The sequence below is a fragment of the Hypanus sabinus genome, chromosome 5 (assembly GCF_030144855.1).
Source record: "Hypanus sabinus isolate sHypSab1 chromosome 5, sHypSab1.hap1, whole genome shotgun sequence".
Classification (NCBI taxonomy): domain Eukaryota; kingdom Metazoa; phylum Chordata; class Chondrichthyes; order Myliobatiformes; family Dasyatidae; genus Hypanus; species Hypanus sabinus.
In genome coordinates this window covers 5,565,344-5,581,051 of record NC_082710.1, presented here as the reverse complement: position 1 = coordinate 5,581,051, position 15,708 = coordinate 5,565,344, and the positions used below count along the sequence as shown (strand labels likewise).

General features: G+C 40.3%; 1 long non-coding RNA gene across 1 annotated transcript in view; it reads left to right on the top strand.

Annotated features, from left to right (window-relative positions):
- The window catches only part of LOC132393900 (uncharacterized), a 39,333-nt gene extending 37,583 nt beyond the window's left edge, over positions 1 to 1,750 (top strand). Inside the window, exon 5 of the long non-coding RNA XR_009512096.1 lies at positions 763 to 1,750. This is a non-coding gene — a long non-coding RNA (uncharacterized LOC132393900). The remainder of the gene's footprint in view (positions 1 to 762) is intronic.
- The last annotated feature ends 13,958 nt before the right edge of the window (positions 1,751 to 15,708 follow it).

Genomic DNA, 15,708 nt, shown 5'->3' with positions numbered 1-15,708 from the left:
GACCTATCATATAAATATTATTGTGAAGAAAGCACGATAGTACCTCTATTTCCTCAAGATTCTGTGGAGGTTTGCCATGTCATCGAAAACCTTTAGATATGTGGTGGAAAGTGTGCTGACTGGCTGCTTTATGGCCTGGTATGGGAAAACCAATGTCTTTGAGCAGAAAGTCCTGCAAAAGGTAGTGGATTTGGCCCAGTACATCACGGGTAAAACCTTCCCAACCATTGAGCACACCTACATGAAACGTTGCCATAGAAAAGCATCATCCATCATCGAAGATCCTCACCACCCAGGTCGTGCTCTTTTCTCACTGCTGCCATCAGGTAGAAGGTTCAGGTGCCTCAGGACTCACACCACCAGATCCAAGAACAGTTACTACCCCTCTGCTATCAGGCTCATGGACAAAAGGGGATAACTGCATTCATTTAAGAACTCTGTTATATAGATATTTCATGCTCATATTTTATTGTTATTTATTTATATCTGCATTTGCACAGTTTGTTTACAATTAACAGTCCCTGATGTTTACAGTTTACAGTTACTGTTCTATAGATTTGCTAAGAATGCCTGCAGAAAAAGAATCTCGGGGTTGTATGTGGTGACATGTATGCATCTGATAATAAATTTTACTTTGCACTTTTGACTGGTCAGTCATCAACCTCAGACCACCTGACTGATCCATTCCCATTCAATGTGTACAGTTACATCCTTTTAGTGTGTACCATCTGCAGTTACTGATGCATTCTACTCCGACCTTAGGGCCCCAAACTGCTCCACCATGCACACTCACCTCTGCAGCAGTAAGCACACCTTCAAAAGGTGAAGCCTCAAAAAGTTAAGGATTCCTATCACCCAGGACAAGCTCTTTTCTCATTGCTACCATCAAGGAGGAGATACAGGAGCCTGAAGACACACACTCAGCGTTTCAAGAACTGCTTCTTCCCCTCACCCATCAGATTTCTAAATGGACAATGAACCCATGAACACTCCCTCAATATTCCTTTTCCTCTTTTTTGCACAACTTATTTAAGTTTGATATACAGATTGTAATTTATCGTTTTTTTACAGTTATGTATTGCAATATACTGCTGCCTCAAATCAATGAATTTCACGACACATGCCAGTGATATTAGACCTAATTCTGATTCGGAAACTCTTAGACAGGCAAATTTGGAATGAAAAGGTTTGTGTATGAAATGTTTGTTGGTTACTGGCTCTAACTGGAATTTAGAAGACTGAGGGAGCATCTCATTAAAACCTATCAAATGTTGAAAGGCCTAGACTGAGTGAACATGGGGAGGATGTTTCCAAAAGTGTGTGATTCTAAGACCTGAGGGCGCTGCCTCAGAATAGAGGGACTTCCCTCCCTTTAGAACAGAGATGGAGAGAAATTTCTTAAGCCAGAGTGTGGTGAATCTGTAGAATTCATTGCCACAGATGGCTATGGAGGACAATTCATTGGCTGTGTTTAAAGCAGATGTTAATAGGTTCTTGATTAGTTAGGGCATCTAAGGTTATGGGGAGAAGGGAGAAGAATGGGGTTGACAGTGAATCTAAATCAACCAAGATGGAATGGCAGAGCAGTCTTGCTGGGTTGAATGGCTGCATTCTGCTCTTTGTTTTATGGAAGATAAAGAAATGGATGGCTATGTGAGTGTGAAGCATTACAGTGATCTTTGGTTAAAAGGTCATAACAACATCATGGGCTGAAAGGCCTGTACGTGCTGTAATTTTCTGTATTCTATAATGGCGATGAAATAACACAGATGTCATGACTATGCTTATTAGCCACAAGTTTGATTAGAAATTGCATTGGTGTTTAATATTTTAAACTTACTTACGGGACTTATTCATGTAAGAGATGTTTTCTCAGAAAGATTGGATTTTGATCCAAATCTCAGCTATAAATTACAGCATTCATGAAAAATGTGTTGTGTTCTTATTCATTGAATTAATGTCATAATGCATTATTAGGATGAATGGAGTACTAGGAACAATTCATTGACTATAGTTCTTGGTATGGAAACACCAATACCCTCGAACAGAAAACCTTACAAAAATAGTGGATACAGCCCAGTCCATCACAAGCAATTACACCATTACATGAAATGCTGACACAGGAAAGCAGCATCCATCATCAAGGACCCCACCATCCAGGCCATACTTAGTTCTTGCTGCTGCCATCTGGAAGATTCAGGAACAGTTATTACTCCTCAAGCATCAGGTTCTTGAATCAAAGGGAATAATTTCACTCAGCTTCACTCACTCCAACACTGAGCTGTTCTCACAACCAATGGACTCATATTCAAGGACTCTTCATCTTAGGTTCTTGCTATCTATTTATTTATCTATCTATCTATCTATCTATCTATCTTCCATCCTTGGACTCACTTTACGCCACACACTGTCGGAGCAGTGCTGCCAGAATAATCAAGGACAAGACCCACCCAGCCAACAGACTTTTTGTCCCACTTCTCTCCAGGAGAAGGTTCAGGAGCTTGAAGACTCGTACGGCCAGATTTGGGAACAGCTTCTTTTCAGCTGTGATAAGACTGCTGAACAAATCCTGACCCGGTTCTGGGCCGTACCTTCCAAATATCTGGACCTGATTTGCACTACCTTACTTTCTCTTTTCTAGTTTTCTAGTTATGATTTATAATTAAAATTTTTATTGTATTTACTTTGATTTGTACTTTAGGGAGTGCAAAGTGCAGAAACAAATATCACTGTGATGATTGTATGCTCTAGTATCAATTGTTTGGTGACAATAATGTATAAAGCATAAGTATCTGTTTGTCTGTCTGCCTGTCATCTATCCATCTATCCATTTATGTATTTATGTATATATATGTATGTATTTATTTTCTTCCTTCCTTTCTTTCTTTTTTTTGTATTTACACAGTTTGCTGCCTCTTGCACACTGGAGATTTGTCCATCCTGTTGGGTGTAGTCTTCATTGATTCTATTGTGTTTCTTGTATTTACTGTGAATACCCAGAAGAAAATGAATCTCTGGGTTGAATATAGTGACATACATATACTTTGATGGGTTGCTGGGATGCAGGGATGACAGCCGAGCAAGAATGGTTTGAGTTTCTGGGAGAAATTTGGAAGGTTCTGGATAGATGCATTCCAATGAGAAAGAAATATTCCAAAGACAGAATGATGCAACTGCGGCTGACAAGGGAAGTCAAAACCAACATAAAAGCCAAAGAGAGGGCATATAATAGAGCAAAGATTAGTGTGAAGTTAGAGAATTGGGAAGCTTTTAAAAGCCAAAAGAAGACAACAAAAATATCATAAAGAGGGGAAATGTGAAATATGAAAGCAAGGTAGCCAACAATATCAAAGAGGGTGCCAAAAGTTTTTCATGTGTATAAAGAGTAAAAGAGAGGTGAGGGGAGTTATTGGACCACTGGAAATGGTGGACAAACTAAATAAATATTTTGCAACAGTTTTCTGTCAAAATACCAGAAACTTAAGAGCTTCGGGGGCAGAATTAGTGCAGTTGTTATTACACTAGAGGAGGTGCTTGGGAAGCTGAAAGGTCTGAGGGTAGATAAGTCACCTAGGCCAGGTGGATTACACACCAGGGTTCTGAAAGAAGCCGGTGAAGAGATTGTGGAGGCATTAGTAATGGTCTTTCAAGAATCAATAGATTCTGGCATGTTTCAGAGGACTGGAAAATTACAAATGTTACTTCACTCTTCAAGAGTGAAGGAGGCAATGCAAAAGAAAGGAAATTAAAGGCTAGTTAGCCTGACTTCAGTGGTTGGGAAGATGCTGGATTCAATGGTTAAGGATGTGATTTCAAGGTACTTGGAGGCACATGATAAAAAAGGCCTGACAAATCTGCTGTGATTCTTTGAGGGAATAGCAAATAGGATAGACAAAGTAGAAACCGTGGATGCTGTTTACTTGGATTTTCAGAAGGCCTTTGACAAGCTGCCACACAAGAGGCTACTTAGCAAGATAAGAGCCTACAGTATTACCCGAAAGGCATGGATAGAGCATGGGCTGACTGAGCATGAATGGAGGGAGCCTTTTCTGATTGCCTGCCAGTGACTAGCAGTGTTCCACATGGGTCGATGTTGGGACTGCTTCTTTTTATGTTGTATGTCAATGATTCAGATGATGGAATTGATGGCTTTGTGGCCAAGCTTGCAGGTGAAATGGAGATAGTTGGAGGTGCAGGTAGTCTTGAGGAATCAGGGAGTCTGCAGAAGCACTTGGACAGATTGGGGGAAAGGGAAAAGAAGTGGCAAATGGAATACAATGTTGGGAAGTGTATGGTCATGCACCTTGATAGAAGAAATAAAAGCAAAGACTGTTTTTTAAATGGGTAGAAAATTCAAAAATCTGAGATGAAAAGCAACTTGGAAGTCCTCACGTAGGGTTCTCTGAAGGTTAACTTGTTGGTTGAGTCGGTGGTGAGGAAGCCATATGCAACGTTAGCATTCATTTCCAGAGCACTAGAATCTAAAAGCAAGGATGAAACGTTGAGACTTTATAAAGTACTGGTGAGACATCATTTCGAGTATTGTGAGCAGCTTTGGGCCCCTTATCTAAGAAAGGATGTGTTGACATTGGAGAAGATTCAGAGGAAGTTCATGAGAACGACTCTGGGAATGAAAGGGTTATCATATGAGGAGCATTTGATGGCTCTGGGCCTGAACTCGCTGGGGTTTCAAAGAATTAGAGATCATTCCAGAAAAGGATCTTGGCGATTGTAGGGATGACTTACAGTGGATTGAAAAGCTTGAGCATTTAGATATTAAGCAAGAGGATGTGCTGGAGCTTTAGGAAAGCATCAAGTTGGATAGGTCTCCAGGACTGGACGGGATGTACCCCAGGCCACTGTGGGAGGCGAGGGAGGAGATTGCTGAGCCTCTGGCAATGATCTTTGCATCATCAATGAGGACGGAAGAGGTTCCTGAGGATTGGAGGGTTGCAGATGTTGTTCCCTTATCCAAGAAAGGGAATAAAGGTAGCCCAGGAAATTATAGACCAGTGAGTCTTACTTCAGTGGTTGGTAAGTTGATGCAAAAGACCATTTGGAGAGGCATAATTTGATTAGGAATAGTCTGCATGGTTTTGTCAAAAGCAGGTCTTGACTTACGAGCCCGATTGAATTTTTTGAGGCTGTGACTAAACATGTTGATGAAGGTAGAGTTATAGATGTAATGTATATGGATTTCAGCAAGGCATTTGATAAGGTACCCCATGCAAGGCTTATTGAGAAAGTAAGGAGGCATGGGATTCATGGGGACCTTGCTTTGTGGATCCAGAACTGGCTTGCCTACAGAAAGCAGAGTGGTTGTAGACGGGTCATATTCTGCATGGAGGTTGAAGACCAGTAGTGTGCCTCGGGGATCTGCTCTGGGACCCATTCTCTTTGTGATTTTTGTAAATGACCTGGATGAGGAAGTGGAGGGATGGGTTAGTAAATTTGCTGATGACACAAGGTTGGGGGTGTTGTGGATAGTGTGGAGGGTTGTCAGAGGTTACAGCGGGAGATTGATAGGATGCAAAATTGGGCTGAGAAATGGCAGATGGAGTTCAACCCAGGTAAGTCTGAGGTGGTTCATTTTGGTAGGTCAAATATGATGGCAGAATATAGTATTAATAGTAAGACTCTTGGCAGTGTGGAGGAACAGAGGGATCTTGGGATCCGAGTCCATAGGACACTCAAAACAGCTGCACAGGTTGACTCTGTGGTTAAGAAGGTATACAGTGCATTGGCCTTCATCAAACATGGGATTGAGTTTAAGAGCTGAGAGGAAATATTGCAGCTACTTAGGACCCTGGTCAGACCCCACTTGGAATACTGTGCTCAGTTCTGGTCACCTCACTACAGGAAGGATGTGTAAACTATAGAAAGGGTGCAGAGGAGATTTACAAGGATGTTGCCTGGATTGGGGAGCATGCCTTATGAGAATAGGTTGAGTGAACTCGGCCTTTTCTCCTTGGAGCGGTGGTGGATAAAGGTGACCTGATAGAGGTGTACAAGTTAATGAGAGGCATTGATCACATGGATAGTCAGAGGCTTTTCCCCAGGGCTGAAATAGCTAACATGCAAGGGCTCAGTTTTATGGTGCTTGAAAGTAGGTATAAAGGAGATGTCGGGGTAAGATTTTTTATGCAGAGAGTAGTGAGTGCATGGAATAGGCTGCTGGCAATGGTGGTGGAGGTGGAAACGATAGGGTCTTTTAAGAGACTCCTGGATAGGTACATGGAGCTTAGAAAAATAGAGGGCCACGGGTAACCCTAGGTAATTGCTAAAGTAAGTACATGTTCGGCACAGCATTGTGGGCCGAAGGGCCTGTATGGTGCTGTAGGTTTTCTATGTTTCTATGTTTCTATGTTCTATGATTCCATTGAAACCTATCAAATGTTGATAGGCCTCGATAGATGTTTCTTTTAGTGAGGTAGTCTAGGACCCAGAGGGCACTGCCTCAAAATAGAAGGACATCCATTTAGGACGGAGATAAAGAGGAATTCCTTTACCCAACTGATGGTGAATTTGTGGAATTCCTTGTCACAGACAGCTGTAGAGGCCAAGTCATGAGGTTGATAAATTCTTGATTAGTCAGGACATGAAGAGATACAGGAAGAAGACAGGAGATTGGGGATGAGAGTGAAATGGATCAGCCATGATGAATTGGCAGAGCAAACTCAATGGGCTGAGTGGCCTAATTCTGCTCCTAGGTCTAAATGTCTTATACTTGTTAAGGACTGTATTCAGGGATTCATCTTTGAACCTGGATGAGTGTGCTGCAGTTGTTATCAACATTAAAACCTGTGTGGATCAGTGTGTGCCTACAAAGACTCTGTACATTCCCAAACCAAAAGCTGTGAATGAACCAGGAGGTACATCGTCTGCTAAAGGTTAGATCTGTGGCATTCAAGTCTGGCGACCCAGGCCTGTACCAGAAAACAGGGTATGACTTGCTATTTCAAGGGTGAAGAGACAGTTTCAAATGAGTTTGGAGGTGATGTCGGATGTATGACAACTCTGGCAGGGTTTGCAAGACATTACTGCCTACAAAGTAAAACCCAATAGCATGAACGGCAGTGATGCTTCACTACCAGATGAACTCAATGCCTTCTATGCCCGCTTTGAAAGGGAGAACACAACTACAGCTGTGAAGATCCCTGCTGCACCTGATGACCCTGTGATCTCCGTCTCAGAGGCTGATGTTAGGCTGTCTTGAAAGAGGGTGAACCTCGCAAGGCAGAAGGTCCCAATGAAAACCTGTGTCAACCAACTAGCAGGAGAATTCAAGGACATTTTCAACCTCTCACTGCAATGAGTGGAAGTTCCCACTTGCTTCAAAAAGGCAACAATTATACCAGTGCCAAAGAAGAATAATGTGGGCTGCCTTTATGACTATCGCCTGGTAGCACTCACATTGACAGTGATGAAATGCTTTGAGGGGTTAGTCATGACTAGATTGAACTCCTGCCTCAGCAAAGACCTGGACCCATTGCAGTTTACCTATCGCCACAATGTCAATGGCAGACACAATCTCAATGGCTCTCCACACGGCTTTAGACCACTTGGACAACACAAACATCTGTGTCAGGATGCTGTTCATCGACTATAACCTCAGCATTTAATACCATCATTCCCACCATCCTGATTGAGAAGGTACAGAATCTGGGCCCCTGTACCACCCTCTGCAATTGGATCCTCGACTTCCTAATTGAAAGACCACAAACTATGTAGATTGTTGATAACATCTCCTCCTCGCTGACAATCAACACTGGTGCACCTCAGGGGTGTGTGCTTAGCCCACTGCTCTACTCTCTGTTTACACATGACTGTGTGGCTAGGCATAGTTCAAATACCATCTATAAATTTGCTGATGATACAACCATTGTTGGTAGAATCTCAGGTGGTGATGAGAGGGCGTACAGGAGTGAGAGATGCCAACTAGTGGAATGGTGCCGCAGCAACAACCAGGCACTCAACGTCAGTAAGACAAAAGAGCTGATTGTGGACTTCCAGAAGGGTAAGGCAAAGGAACCCATACCAGTCCTCATAGAGGGATCAGAAGTGGAGAGAGTGAGCAGTTTTAATTTCCTGGGTGTCAAGATCTCTGACGATCTAACCTGGTCCCAACATATCGGTGCAGTTATAAAGAAGGCAAGACCGAACCCTTCTTCATCAGGAGTTTGAAGAGATTTGGTTTGTCAACTAAAACACTCAAGAACATCTATAGATGTACGATGGAAGAATTGAAAGACTCGTAGCTGGCGTTTATAACCTGTGATACTTGCCAGAGCAGGTGTTACTAAGGTGTAGTAACTAAGGTTACTAACACAGTAAAGGCGTTACCACACAGGGCGACCAACTTTCGCTTCCGGCCCTTTTCCTTTTTTGTTATTTTGAAACTGTAAAAGACGGAAATAAAAACTAATCTTGCTTAAAATATTAAAGAGATGTGTCATCTTTAACTTTAAGCCTTTTGGAAATCAGGTCATCTTTTACTCGCTTAGCGGCCCTCCGTATCCGCGAGGGTTTAGTTCTGGGACCCCCCCCCCCCCCCCCGTGGATACCAAATTCTGCGGATGCTCAAGTTCCGTTTATAAAATGGCATAGTATTTGCATATAACCTACGCACATCCTCCCGTATACTTTAAATCATTTCTGGATTGCTTTTAATACCTAATGCAATGCAAATGCTATGTAAATAGCTGTTATGCTGCATTGTTTAGGGAATAATGACAAGAAAAAAAGAGTCTGTACATGCTCAAGCAACGAGTGTTGGAGAGAGACTTCCGTTTTTTCTCGATCTCGATCCGTGGATATGGAGGGCCAACTGTATTCACAACAGCAATTTTGACCAGAGGCACCCAGACTTTTGCATGCCACTGTATATTATTTCTGTTAATTTGCACCATATTTAATCCTTTCAATATATGTATAGCGTAATTGATTTACTTATTTATTATTTTATTTTTTCTTCTATATTACCTATTGCATTGTCCTGATAATGCTAAGTTAATAACTTTCAGGACACATGTCTGTGATAAAAAACTGATTCTGAGAATAAATTTACTTTCAACTTTGAACTTTGAAACGCACATTTGGACATTGTAATATCGTTTAACTATTGAAATGGAATTGACACCGGCCAGATTTCAGTGTGTTTTCGTTTCGCAGATGAGAATGCCGGCATACAGCAACTGTCTAAAGTGTAAATAGAACTCAGCCCATGCAACAGCCGATGCCTCAAGTGCTGCAAACTTGATTTGAGCATTTTATGGTGCTTCAGTCAGCTGCCTATTGAGAGTGTGATCAGGTAGTTTAAACTGCGAGTGGCTGTGTCAACAGAAGGAAAGTGGAGGATTAGTTGTCATGGCAACTGCAAAGTATCCCTGTTTGGAGACAGACAAATTCTGCTACATCTGAAACTGATTGACAGGTCTATTCCTTTGCAACTGACCCATAGAAATTAGCAAGTAAAAGTTATTATACTGGGCTGTATTGAAGGGTTCTCAATATCTTAAAGTGCTCTTGTAAGTTCTTCTTCTGCATTTGCATGAGAAACCTGGCAGGGATTGTTCTGAGGTTCATATGTATGGTTTGATAGTTTCTTTGTAGCGGAGTGCTACTGGTGAGAATAACTCAATTTTCCGTTCTCTCTCTGACAGACTATTGGAGCGTGGACGGAGGGGGGAACGCATTGATATATAGCAAAGAATGATTTACGATAATATTCTGTTTCAGAACAACAAATGCAATTAATCTATGTAGATAAGCTATTTTATGTATCTGTATTTATTGTGTTTTTAAATTAATTTTGTGTTCTTTACCTTTTGTGTGTTTTTTTTGCTCTGTATTGCATCCAGAGTAACAATGATTTCATTCTCCTTTACACTTCTGTACGGGAAATGACATTAAACAATCTTGAATCTTTGCATGTTTTAACAGTATTTGGGCCTTTTATTAATATACGAAATAAAAAAATATAATCACTAGATGAATGCATAAGCATCTGTTTCAGATTTTCTGCGCGGCCAGGCAGACATAATTAGAAGTGTTAAGGCTATAAAGTAAACGATGAAAACATTTTTAAATGTGTGTGACGAAGAACTGTTTGCTAATAAAAGGTATTCCTCCATCTCCAGAACCGATAATGGGGTTAATATGGTAAATGGTTCTCGAAAAGGAGAGGATTTTTACCTTCCTTGGCTACTTCAGGACACCTAGCAAACAAGAAAGGAAATATCTATATTTTAAAATGCAATGCAATTTAGTACATTGCCTTTGGAACAAAATGCATTATGTAATAGACCATTTTTTAAGTTATTTGCCTGAAAGGCTTGCAATTATCCTGACACCTAAATCAGCTTACATATCCACAGCACTTCTTAGTGTGGCCTAACACTCTGAGGGGGCCTGTGCTTATCCTATCAGGAACCTGATCAAGCCAAGCACTGTTGAGTTTTTTTGTGTCCTCTGACAGTCCGGCCTGCCATGCCATTCACAAGCTAATTATTGTTTTGCAGGGGTAGGGGGGGGGGGTGGTGCAGTCACTACTTGAAAGGATGCACAAACTCTTCGCTTCTCCTCGAGTTGCCTGAAAAAAGCTTTTTTCTCCCCCCAAATGCACGAGTGTGATACTGAAAGAAATAGCAGAGATTTGAGATTTTGAGGACGATGGAATGCAGGGGTTAACTGTACAGTTTGCACCAATCGGCTGTCAATCGACAACTTTAACAATGATGGGATGCAATAAATATTTATACACATGTAGATGGATGAGCATTATAATTAACTGCTGATAGCTCAAGTGTATTTTTTTTCTGCATTGCCTAAAAGAGGTAGTGGATTCAGCCCAGCACATCACAGGTAAAGCTCTCCCAATCATTGAGCACATCTACATGAAACAGTGTCATAGGAAAGCAGCAGTCATTGTCAGAAATCCCCACCACCCAGACTGCTCTCTTCAAGCTGCTGCCATCAGGTAAAAGGTACAGGAGCCTCAGGACCTGTGCCACCAGGTTCAAGAACAGTCACTACCCTTCAACCATCAGGCTCTTGAATAAAAGGGGATAACTTCACTCACTTTCCATGATCCCGCAACCAATGATCTCTCCCGCAACCAATGATCTCACATTAAGGACTCTTTATCTTGTTATCTCATGTTCTCATTATTTATTGCAATTTATTTATTTGTGTATTTGTACAGTTTGTTGTCTTCTGCGCTCTGGTTGATCTTTCATTGATCTTGTTATAGTTACAATTGTGCAGATTTGCTGAGTATTTCTGCAATAAAATGAGTCTCTAGGTTTTATATGGTGACATATATGTACTTAGATAATAAATTTACTTTGAACTTTGAATTTTTTATTTCTGTTGAACATTAATCTGCCATGGATAGATACAATTTGGAGAGGATTTAATTCACTGGCGACTCTGCTGTGATTTCTTAACACATTTTATATTTTATAAAAATTAGTGTTTCGGGGCATCAAATCAGAATGTCTGAAAGTAAGATTTTGTTTATTTCAAACATTTTGGAAAACTGAAAGCTCTTGTTTCAATTAGTTATTTAAATCAGTTGGTAAAATAATTCATATTTTTGGTAAACGGGTTGAAAGAGAGGTCAATCTCTCTAATAGCCGTCAATTTCATAAATCTATTTTGACTTACTTCTCAAACAATGGCATTGATCGGATAACCAAAACCTCAAGGATTAGCTTTATTGGTGAAAGGTACATCGGTAATTTACTGCAGAAAGTTGTAAATTCATCTAGCTCCATCATGGGCGCTGGCCTCTCCAGCATCCAGGACATCTTCAAAGGGCAATGCATCAAAAAGGTGTTCCTACATCATCCAGGGCATGCCCTCTCCTCATTGCTACCAAGGAGGAGATACAGGAGCCTGAAGGCGTACACTCAACATTTCAGGAACAGCTTCTTCAGTTCTGCCATCAGTTTTCAGAATGGGCAATGAGTCCAGGAACACTACCTCACTATTTTTATCCTATCTTTTGCATTACATTTGATTTAGTTTTACATATACTTATTGCAATTTAATTTTATTATGATTATCAGTATTATGCATGGCAATATACTGCTGTCACAGAACCACAAATATCATGATGCAGGCCAGTGATATTAAACCTGATTCTGACTCTAATTAAAGGACACAGTAAAATGTTGTTAGCATTAAATCAGATCAGTGAGGATATTCCTGGGCAGCTCACAAGTGTCACCATGCTTCCAGTGCCAACACAACTCACTAACCCTAACACGTATATCTTTGGATTATGGGAGGAAACCGGAGCACCCGGAGGAAACCTGCAGGGTAACGTGGAGATCTGACAGTGCCTGGAATTGAACTCGGGTTGCTGGAGCAGCAAAGTATTCCGCTAACCGCTATGCTGCTGCTGCTCCATCTATTAAATGCTGTTTAAAAGCAATGCCAGACACATGTCAGAATCAATGATGTATGTTGTGAAACTTAACACTTCGCAGCAGCAGTACAGTGCAATACGTAAAAAGTTACTACAAGTTATAATAAAAAATATAAGTAACTAGTGTAGAAAGAGCAAGAAGAGGTAGTGCTCATGGGTTCAGAAATCTAACGTCAGAAGGTAAGAGGGTGTTTCTCAGCCATTGAGCGTGAGTCTTTGTTGAGTATATCTTGGATTTGCTTCCAGATGTTGTTTTCATACTCCTCTCTAAGAATGACTGCAGGTTCCCTTTGCTCTGTTATTTGCACGGCATCCTGTAAGTTTTTCAGTTTCTGACTGTGTGTGCTGATCACATCAGCTTGCATGAGACCGTAGGATATCGGAGCAGAAGTGAGCCATTCAGTCCATTGAGTCCGCTTCACCATTCCATCATGACTGGTTTATTATTCCTCTCAACCCCGTTCTCCAGTCTTCTCCCTGTAGCCTTCTTCACCCTGGCTAGTCAAGAACCTTTTAACCTCTTCGTTAAACATTCTCAGTGACTTGGTCTCCACAGACATCCATAAGAATGAATTCCACACATTTACCATCCTCTGGCTAATGAAATCCCTCCTCATCTCTGTTCTGAAGGGATGTCCCTCTATTCTATGGCTGTGATTCACTCTCAATAGGAAACACCCTCTCCACATTCACTCTATCTAGGTCTTTCAATATTCAATAAGTTTCAATAGATCTCCCTCATTCTTTTAAACTCTAGCAAGTACAGGTCCAGAGCCATGAAATACTCCTCATATGTTAATCTTTTCATTCCTGGAGTCCTTCTCAGGAACTTCTTCTGGACTCTCTTTAATGCTAGCACATCCTTTCTTAGGTAAGGGCCCAAAACAGAAGGTTTGAGGTTAGAAAGGCAAACACCATAATACAATATCATAAGAAATTCCCCCTCTGTTATCTCAGCAAACAGAAATTGCAACCAGCTGGACAGTTTGGATTGTTTTTTCTATTTCAAGATAAAATATTCTTTGTACGAAGTTATAAAACGTATGGGATTGTGCTGTTTATCTGAACAACAGTAGAGGGCAGTATTGTTCCACGATTTGGATGGGGCATTATTCTGTTTTACGTATTTTAAACTTACTAGCATCAATGCTTTTGTACAGATGCTGGTGAAAGCATTTGAGTGTTCTGTAAGAAATTATTGATAATGGTGCTGGTAGGTAAACTAACAAAAAAGAATTTATAATATTCTTCTTCCCTTTTCTTTTCATATATTTTGATATTCTGTAGGTATATTCAGTAGTTTATACTTGCAAACGAGACTACCAACAACTCATTCTGTTTTAAATCATTAAAATTTAACAATGGCAAATGCTTAATTCAGACTGAAAATAAACATGACTGCATTAAAAAATAAAATATTTTGTTGTAAATGATACAAATTATTCCTGAACAGAAATGGACCCAGTTTGGAATTGCCTGTGTTAAGAAAGGATGGTTTCTAGGTGTTAATATTTAAACAGTTAAGATTTAGATTTAAGATTGCTTGATGGCATTTATGTTGCACAAGTGTAAAGGAGAATGAAATAATTATTATCCGATACAGCAGAAAATAACCACAATAAGATAAAAAACACGATAATAATAAAAACACAATAAATATAAATTCATACGGTTGCTTGTAACTATAGATTGATTGTATGTCCATAAAGTGGGTCTAGGCTGTACATAAGGTGACTGAAGGAAACTAATAAATTAGTGGGTGGAGATGTTAATCAGCCTTAGTGCTTGGGAAAAGTAACTGTTTTTGAGTCTGGTGTTGCTGGAGTGGACAAACGAAGGATTACAAGCCTGAATACATGTCGGAGTATTTCTTTATCAATTGTAAAACATGGCGTCACTCTGACACTGCTCTCAAATACCTAAAAATATCCTTTCTATCCCTGCTTCCCACTCAGAGGCAGGAGTTGATGTGTTAAGTTGAATGCTCAGTTCAGATGGGCCGGGTTTGGGAAAGTTAATCTTCTCAACTGTTTGAATGATTGAATTTGCATTTGTTCATCAATGAGAACTGGAGCCATTTCTAAACTTACTATTGGAATTCAGCTCATTATCCATGACTAATACCTTCTGAAGTTATTTGACTTAAACATAGCATCACCATCTAGGATGGGGTGGGGGGAACCTCTGCACAGGATTGGAAAAAGTTGCAAACTCAGCCAACTACATCGTGGGCTCCAGACTCCCCACCACTGAGGACCTTTCAAAAGGTGATACCTCAAAAAGGTGGCATTCATCCTTAAAGACCCCCATCACCTAGGATATGCCCTCTTCTCATTGCTACCATCAAGGAGGAGATGCAGGAGTTTTCAGAAGTGACAGTTGGCCTTAGAGTCCAAATGTCTTTGGGGGAAATAATGGTGTTTATATATTTAAGAAATACTCTGTCTTCTACCAGAGGCTAGGAGGGAGATGGACTTATGCAGACCTCAAAGTTGCTTGAAAAGGAGCTGCCAATATTAAAGAAATAGACATGATAACAGATTTGTGCTTATAGGACTAAATATTTCAACACTGATCTCCTTAACTCACAGCGTATTCCTCTGTGACAATGAACACTTGGAAGAGTCAACTGTGACTCAACAGATTAGCTGGAAATGGAGTGTTTCACACCAACTTTCTTTCTCAAGTTGATATCCATATTAATATTCAAATGTTTATTTCTAATTTTAGATATCAAATAATTTCTACTTTTGGATAATAAAATGCTAATTCAGCCAAATTTTATTGATGAAGTATTTTGATTGGTTAACTTCCATGTTTATAACTTATTTTTGGACAAATGCTATTTAATCCCCAGGGCTCTAAGAGTTTCTTATTCTAGTTACTAATTGTGAAGAATTAAACTTTAATTATTGATAGTTATGGCACACTAACTTTCCATGTGAAGTATAGAACTGTCATTTAGGTGAAGCCTCATATTTTACTAAATTGTGGATAAGAGCACTTGTTGGTGAGTGAGACAGACATGAGTAGGTTTAATGTGCAAAATACAATACTGGTAATGAACATTCATTGATTGCTAATGGATTAGATGGATACACTTAACAGGGAGATAAAAAAAACACTTCTGTTTGCCATCTCCTATACAGCATGGCTGTGGTTGGGAAAGACATTCTACATCTATCAACGTCAATTAATGAGATGCAACCCAACACAGAGCTCTTGGAGTTATTAAGTGCTCAGGAATCGCTTGGACTCCACGGTAGCATAGCGGT